This window comes from Heterodontus francisci, unplaced genomic scaffold (assembly GCF_036365525.1).
Source record: "Heterodontus francisci isolate sHetFra1 unplaced genomic scaffold, sHetFra1.hap1 HAP1_SCAFFOLD_500, whole genome shotgun sequence".
In the NCBI taxonomy this organism is placed as follows: domain Eukaryota; kingdom Metazoa; phylum Chordata; class Chondrichthyes; order Heterodontiformes; family Heterodontidae; genus Heterodontus; species Heterodontus francisci.
The window spans coordinates 559697-567274 of NW_027142279.1; positions in this window are offsets into that span (position 1 = coordinate 559697).

Consider the following 7578-nt stretch of genomic DNA (forward strand, 5'->3'; position numbering starts at 1 on the left):
CAGTTCAGTAGCCAGACTTCTGAAGCAGTGTCAGACACACACAGAGTGAAATAATGTTTGATAACAGTGATAATCAATAAATACATTGAAATCCCAGTTAAACTGAGCCATGTTATTGGGGAGGGAGGATATTGTTCTGTTCCCTTGTAACACTGAGACTGTGAGATGTCTCATTATCAATCACTAAAAAGATATCATAAAAATATTCCAGGACCGGTTAGATCCACATCATGAAAATGTTAAAAACTCCGAATGGTCTGATTATTAATCGTAACGGAGAACATGATTTGAATGCAGTCAATACACAGAATAATCCAGTAAGAATGCCACGGTTACTGAAACCAATACAATAAAAGACATGACACATCTCCTGCAGCACTGAAAGAATAGACAATGAGGATATTCCATCAGTAAATTGCTGGAAAAGAATAGGTGGCTGTGTAACACACACAGTGAGAAATAATACCGAGTACAGCAGCACAGTTAACATCGATTTACACCATTAACAGCTGAGATTCTGCTTACCAGGAACTCCAATTGCTGCAAGTACTGGATAGTAAATGAATATGAACTGATACATTACTGGATATCCCATTCCTGTGAGAAGCAGAGGCTTCTATTAGCCTGGAATCCACAGCTCCACCAGGCACTCTGAGCTGATCCAATCCATTGGGTCCTAATTTATACAGGGGATAAGTCTCCACTGACACGGTGATACTCCTAATCATTGCTATTAGTTATACTCACCTCAACAAACACATTACATCAGCAGCTTTGATGCTGATGTAAATAATGTGGTGGATAAAACACAATCATTTCAATGTCAATGACATTTTCTTTGTAAGGCCTCTCTCGGGAATGAACCTGAAAACCGTCCTCATACTGCACGGATGCTACAATTATGAGAGGCGTCATTTATATTTGCCATATTATTGTATTGACCTTATTCACTCCTGGCATTTCTGTTGTAAATGTAACTGATCTGTCTGCAGTGGACACTGAATCCAGGGACAAAAGCAATTACGTTTCACTCTGTTCCTGTCTTTTCCCCAGTTAAAATGTGAACTTTGTGGATCTGATTCAGGACAGTGTTCAGGGTTACAGCCCAGAAACTACTGTGGGTGATATTGGGGGTCAGACACTGTACACAGCCATTAGGGAGGCAGTCGCATATTGATAATATCACTGCTCAAGTAATCCAGAGGCCCAACCTGATGTGCTGGGGACAGGGTTCAAAACTCACCTTGGCAGCTGTATAAAATAGAGGGAGCTCCCTCTCTCTGCATAAAGTGGAGAGAGCTCCCTCTGTATGTATACAGTGGAGGAAGCTCCCTCTCTTTGTTTCAAGTGCAGGGAGCTCCCTCTCTATGTATAAAGTGGAGGGAGCTCATTCTCTATGTCTTAAATGGAGGGAGCTTCCTCTCTATGTATAAAGAGGAGGGAACTCCCTCTCTATGTATATAGTTTAGGGAGCACCCTCTCTATGTATAAATTGGAGCGAGCTCCCCCTCTATGAATAAAATAGTGGGAGCTCCCCCTCTACGTATAAAGTGGAGGCAGCTCCCTCTCTATGTATAAAGTGGAGGCAGCTCCCTCTCTACGTATAAACTGGAGTGAGCACCCTCTGTACGTATGCAGTAGAGCGAGCTCCCTCTCTATGTATACAGTGCAGTGAGCTCCCTCTCTACGTATAAAGTGGAGGGAGCTCTCGCTCTACGTATAAAGTGGAGGGCGAGTCAGGACAAAGGAGAGAGGGAAATGTAAACAAATGGAGTATTGGAGAGAAAAACGAAGTGAAAGACTGAGGGACAGTAGAGTTAGTAAAATTAGACCTTGACAGAACCCCAGAAACAATGTCAATTGTCTGACCCGTCTGGTATTGGGGATTTAGTGTGAGTGCTTTAGGGCTGAGTTTTTGCTCAAACTGAAGTGACATTCCCAACAAGCGCAAGAGTTACAGATTCAAAATTAACAACGGAATGGCTCGAAGCATTGCTGTCCATGGAGAGAGGGAAACAGAGATGGAGGGAGAGAGACACAGACAGAATGGGACAGAGACAGAGGGAGAGAGAGACAGAGAGAGTGTGACAGGGCGGGATTAAATGAGAAACTTTAGATCTAATAATGATTGAAAAAAGAGAAAATTAAAAACTAAAACTGGCTGTGTGCAAAAACTAAATTTGAAAGGAAACATTTGGGGTTTAGTGTGAGTGTTTTGGAGGGAACTGTTGGATCAGTGTTTCATATTTTCAAACTGCAGGGACAGTTATTATTGTGGACAATATATTATCAAAAATTGACAAACTTTAGAAGTAGGGGAAAAGGGAGACAGGGTGTGAGGGGACCTTGACAGAACCTCAGTAAAAATCCCCATTATCTGCCCAGTCCTGTATTGGGGGTTTAGTGTGAGAGTTTAGGGAGCGTGTGTTGATCAGTGTTTGATATTTTCAAACTGCAGTGACGTTCCCAGCAAGGCCAAGAATTGCAGGTTCAAAATTAACCAATAAATGTTTAGTTTAGAGATACAGCTCTGAAACAGGCCCTTCGGCCCACCGAGTCTGTGCCGACCATCAACCACCATTTATATACTAATCCTACACTAATTCCATATTACTACCACATCCCCACCTGTCCCTATATTTCCCGACCACCTACGTATACTAGGGACAATTTATAATGGCCAATTTACCTATCAACCTGCAAGTCTTTGGCATGTCGGGGGAAACCGGAGCACCCAGAGGAAACCCACGCAGACACAGGGAAAACTTGCAAACTCCACACAGGCAGAATTGAACCCGGGTCGCTGGAGATGTGAGGCTGCGGTGCTAACCACTGCGCCACTGTGCCACCCACATATTTTCAAACTGCAGGGACGTCCCCAGCAAGGGCAAGAATTGCAGGTTCAAAATTAACCAATAAATGGACGAAACCATTTCTGTCCAAGGAGAGAGAGAGGGAGAGATGGTGTGAGAGAGGCACAGGCACAGTCATGGACTGCGGCGGGGAAAGAGGGAGAAGGAGATCGAGGGAGAGAGAGAAAGAGATGGAGAGAGACAGACATGAGAGGCAGAGACAAATAGAGGATGAGACAAGATGTAACAGTCAGTAACAATCCTCATTATCTGCCCAGTCCTGTGTTGGGAGTTTAGTGTGAATGTTTTACGCGTGAGTGTTGGATCAGTGTTTGATATTTTCACACTGCAGTGACCTTCCCAACAAGGCAGGTATAGAATAGAAGAGCTTGGAGGTTATGCTGAAACTGCATAACCCATTGGTTAGACCACAACTCGAGTACTGTGTGCAGTTCTGGTCACATCGTTACAGAAAGGATGCAATTGCACTGGAGAGGGTACAGAGGAGATTTACGAGGATGTTGCCAGAACTGGAAAATGCAGCTATGAGGGAAGATTGGATCGGCTGTGGCTGTTCTCCTTGGCACAGAGAAGGCTGACGGGAGATCTGACTGAAATGTGAAGGGCTTGGATAGAGTGGAAGTGAAGGGTCGATTCACCTTAGTAGAGAGCTCAGCGATGAAGGGGCATAGACTTAAAGTGATTGGTAGAAAGATTAGAAGGGAGATGAGGAAAATATTTTTCACTCAGAGGGTGGTGAGGGTCTGGAACAGATGGCCTGAAAGGGGAGTTGAGGCGGAAAACCTCAAGTCATTCAAAAGGAGTCTGGATATGCACCTCAAGTGCCTGAATCTACAGGGCTACGGAACAAAGGGTGGCAGGTGGGATTAGAGTAGGAAGATCGTTATTTGTCTGGCACAGATACGATGAGACAAGTGGCCTCTTTCTGTGCCTTAAAATTTCTGTGATTCTAAAGGAAAGAGTTACTGGTTCTAAATTAACAAAGACATGTCTGAAAGCATTGCTGTCCTGGGACAGAGAGAGGAAGGGAGAGATGAAAAGAGAGAGAGAGCGAGAGAGAGGCAGAGAAATAGGGGGAAGGGAGAGACAGAGAGAGAGGGAGAGACAGAGAGAGAGGGAAGAAACAGACCGAGAGACAGGGGGGAGACAGAGACAGAGCGAGAAAGAGAAACAGAGACAGAGAAGGAGGGAGAGACAGAAGCAGCGGAAATCGAGACAGGGAAGACAGAGACAGCGAGGGAGATAAAGAAAGACCGAAAGGGAGCGGCACAGAGAGAGAGGGAGGGAGAGGGGGAGGGGCAGAGGGAGAGGGAAAGACAGACGGAGGGACAGACAGAGAGGGGAGACAGAGAAGGTGGGAGAGACAGAAACAGGGGAGATAGAGACAAGGGAGACAGAGGGGAGGGAAATTCAGACAGAGAGGGAGTGGCAGAGAGAGGGATAGAGCGGTAGAGGGAGAGAGGGAGGGACAGAGGGAGAGGGAAAGACAGACAGAGGGACAGATGCAGACGGAGAGACAGAGACAGAGAGAACGATTGGGAGAGACAGAGATTGGGGGAGACAGGGTAGAGGGAGAGACCGAGACAAAGAGAAAGATGGGAGAGATAGGGATTGGCAGAGAGAGGGAGAGTGAAAGCAGGAGAGACCAAGAGAGAGCGAGGCAGAGCGGGAGAGACAGAGGGAGGTACAGAGGGAGGGACAGAGGGAGAGACAGACAGAGAGACAGAGAGAGAGACAGAGAGAGACGGGGAGACCGAGAGAGAGAGAGACAGGGCAAAGAGAGAGAGAGAGGGAGTAAGAGAGTGAAGATAGAAAAATAGAGAGAGACAGAGATAGAGAGTGGGCAGACTACCAGAGCAACTTTAGGTCAGTTATTTTAACTTTGGTGGTAGAAAATATCCAGAAAAAATAATTCGGATCACCATCAATAGTCACATGGATAAATGTGAGTTAATTCAGGAAAGGCAGTATGGATTTCATAAGGGAAAATCATGTTTAACAAACTGGCTGGAGTTTTTTGAGGAGGTAACTGAGAGGGTTGATGAGGGCAATGTTGTTGATGTGGTGTACATGGATTTTCAAAAGGCGTTTGATACAGTGCCACACAACAGACGTGTGAGCAAACTTGTAGCTCATAGAATAAATACTACGGTAGCAACATGGATACGGAATTGGCTGAGTGGCAGGAAACAAAGAGTTGTGATTAATGGATGTTTTTCAGGCTGAATGAAGTTTTGTAGTGGAGTTCCCCAGGGGTCAGGGTTGGGACCCTTGAGTTTCTTCATATGTATATTAATGACCGAGACCTCGGTGTACAGGGCACAATTTCAAAGTTTGCAGATGATACGAAACTTGGAAGCATTGTGAACTGTGAGGACGATAGTGACGAATTTCAAAAAGACATATACAAGTTGGTGGAATGGGCAGGCAGGTGGCAGATAACGTTCAATGCATAGAAATGTGAAGTGATTCATTTTGGTAGGAAGAACATGGAGTGACAATATAGAATAAAGGGAACAATTCCAAAGTGGGAGCAGGAGCAGAGGGACCTGGGTGTAAATGTACAGAAGTCATTGAAAGTGGCAGTCAGGTTGAGAGAGTGGTTAATAAAGCATACAGTATCCTGGGATTTATTAATAGGGGCACAGAGTACAAGAGCAAGGAGGTTATGTAGAACTTGTATTAGACACTAGTTCATCCTCAGCACGAGTATTGCGTCCATTTCTGAGAGCCACACTTTAGGAAAGATGTGAGGGCATTGGACAGAGTACAGAAGAGATTCACGAGAATGGTTCCAGGGATGAGGAATTTCAGTTATGAAGATAGATTGGAGAAGTTAGGACTGTTTTCCTTGGAGAAGAGAAGGCTGAGAGGTGATTTGATAGAAGTATTCAACATCATGAGGGATCTGGACAGAGCAGATAGGGAGAAACTGTTCCCACTTGTGAAAGGATCGAGAACGAGATGACACAGACAGAAAATATTTGGTCAGAGAAGCAAAAGTGACATGGGGAAAATCTTTTTCATGCAGTGTGTGGTTAATGTCTGGAATGCGCTGCCTGAGAACGTGGTGGAGGCAGGTTCAATTGAAGCATTCAAAAGGGAATTAGACAGTGATATGAAAAGGAAGAATGTGCAGGGTTATGAAGAGAAGGCAGGGTAATGGAACTGAGAGAATTGCACTCTCGGAAATCCAGTGCAGACAAGATGGCCCGAATGGCCTCCTTAAGCACTGCAACAACTCTGATACAGAGGCAGAGAAAGAGAGAAGGGGAGAGACAGAGAGAGAGGCAGAGGGAGAGAGAGCATGTGAGAGAGACAGAGACAGAGAAGGTGAAACAGAGAGAGGGGCAGGCAGTGGCAAAGTGAGAGAAGGAGAAGCAGAGAGAGAGAGAGACAGACAGAGGGAGACAGAGAGGCAGAGACATAGAGAGAGAGAGGGAGACAGAGAGAGAGAGGAAGAGAGAGAAAGAAAGAGAGAGAGGGAGAGAGAATGACAGATAGGGACGGAGAGAAGGAGACAGCGTGGGAGGGAGAGATGATGTGAGAGAAAAACAGAGTAAAGTATTCAGACAGAATAAGAGTGACAGAGAGAGGGAGAGACAGTGACAAGGAGAGGGTCAAAGAGAGACAGAGACAGAAAGAGAGAAGGAGAGGCACAGAAAGGGAGAGCGAGAAAGAGAGAGAGATATCACACGGTGGAGATACAATAATAAGAGAACCACACAGAGACACTCCCTGCGGAGATACTATAATAACAGACCCACTCAGTCACTCTCCTTTGTGGAGATGCTATGATAACAGACCCACTCAGTAGCTCTCCCAGTGGAGATACTATAATAACAGACACACTCACAGACTCTCTCTCTAACGATACTATAATAACAGACTCACTCGGTGACTCTCCCTGTCGAGATACTATGATTACAGACGCACTCAGTGAATCTCCCTGTGGAGATACTGCAATTTCAGATCTACTCACTGACTCTCCTTGTGGTGATAGTTTAAGAACAGACCCACTCAATGATTGTCCCAGTTGAGATACGATATTTACAGACCCACTCAGTAACTCTCCCTGTGGAGATACGATAATAACAGACCAACTCAGTGACACTCCTTGTGGAGATACTATAATAACAGTGCAACTCAGTGACTCTCCTTGTGGATATACTATAATAACAGACCCACTCAGTGACTCTCCCTGTGGAGATAGTGTAATAACAGACCCACTCAGTGACTCTCCCTGTGGACATGCGACAGCAACAGACCCACTCAATGATTGTCCCAGTTGAGATACTATAATTGCAGACCGACACAGTGACTCCCCTCGTGGAGATGCAATAATAACAGACCCACTCAGTGACTCTCACTGTGGAGATACTATAATAACAGACCCACTCAGTGACTCTCTCTGTGGAGATACTATAATAACAGACCCACTCAGTGACTCTCCCTGTGGAGATACTATAATAACAGACCCACTCAGTGACTCTCCCTGTGTAGATACTATAATAACAGACCCACTCAGTGACTCTCCTTGTGGAGATACTATAATAACAGACCCACTCAGTGACTCTCTCTGTGGAGATACTATAATAACAGACCCACTCAGTGACTCTCCCACTGGAGATACTATAATAACAGACCGACTCAGTGACTCTCCCTGTGGAGATACTATAATAACAGACCCACTCAGTGACTCTCC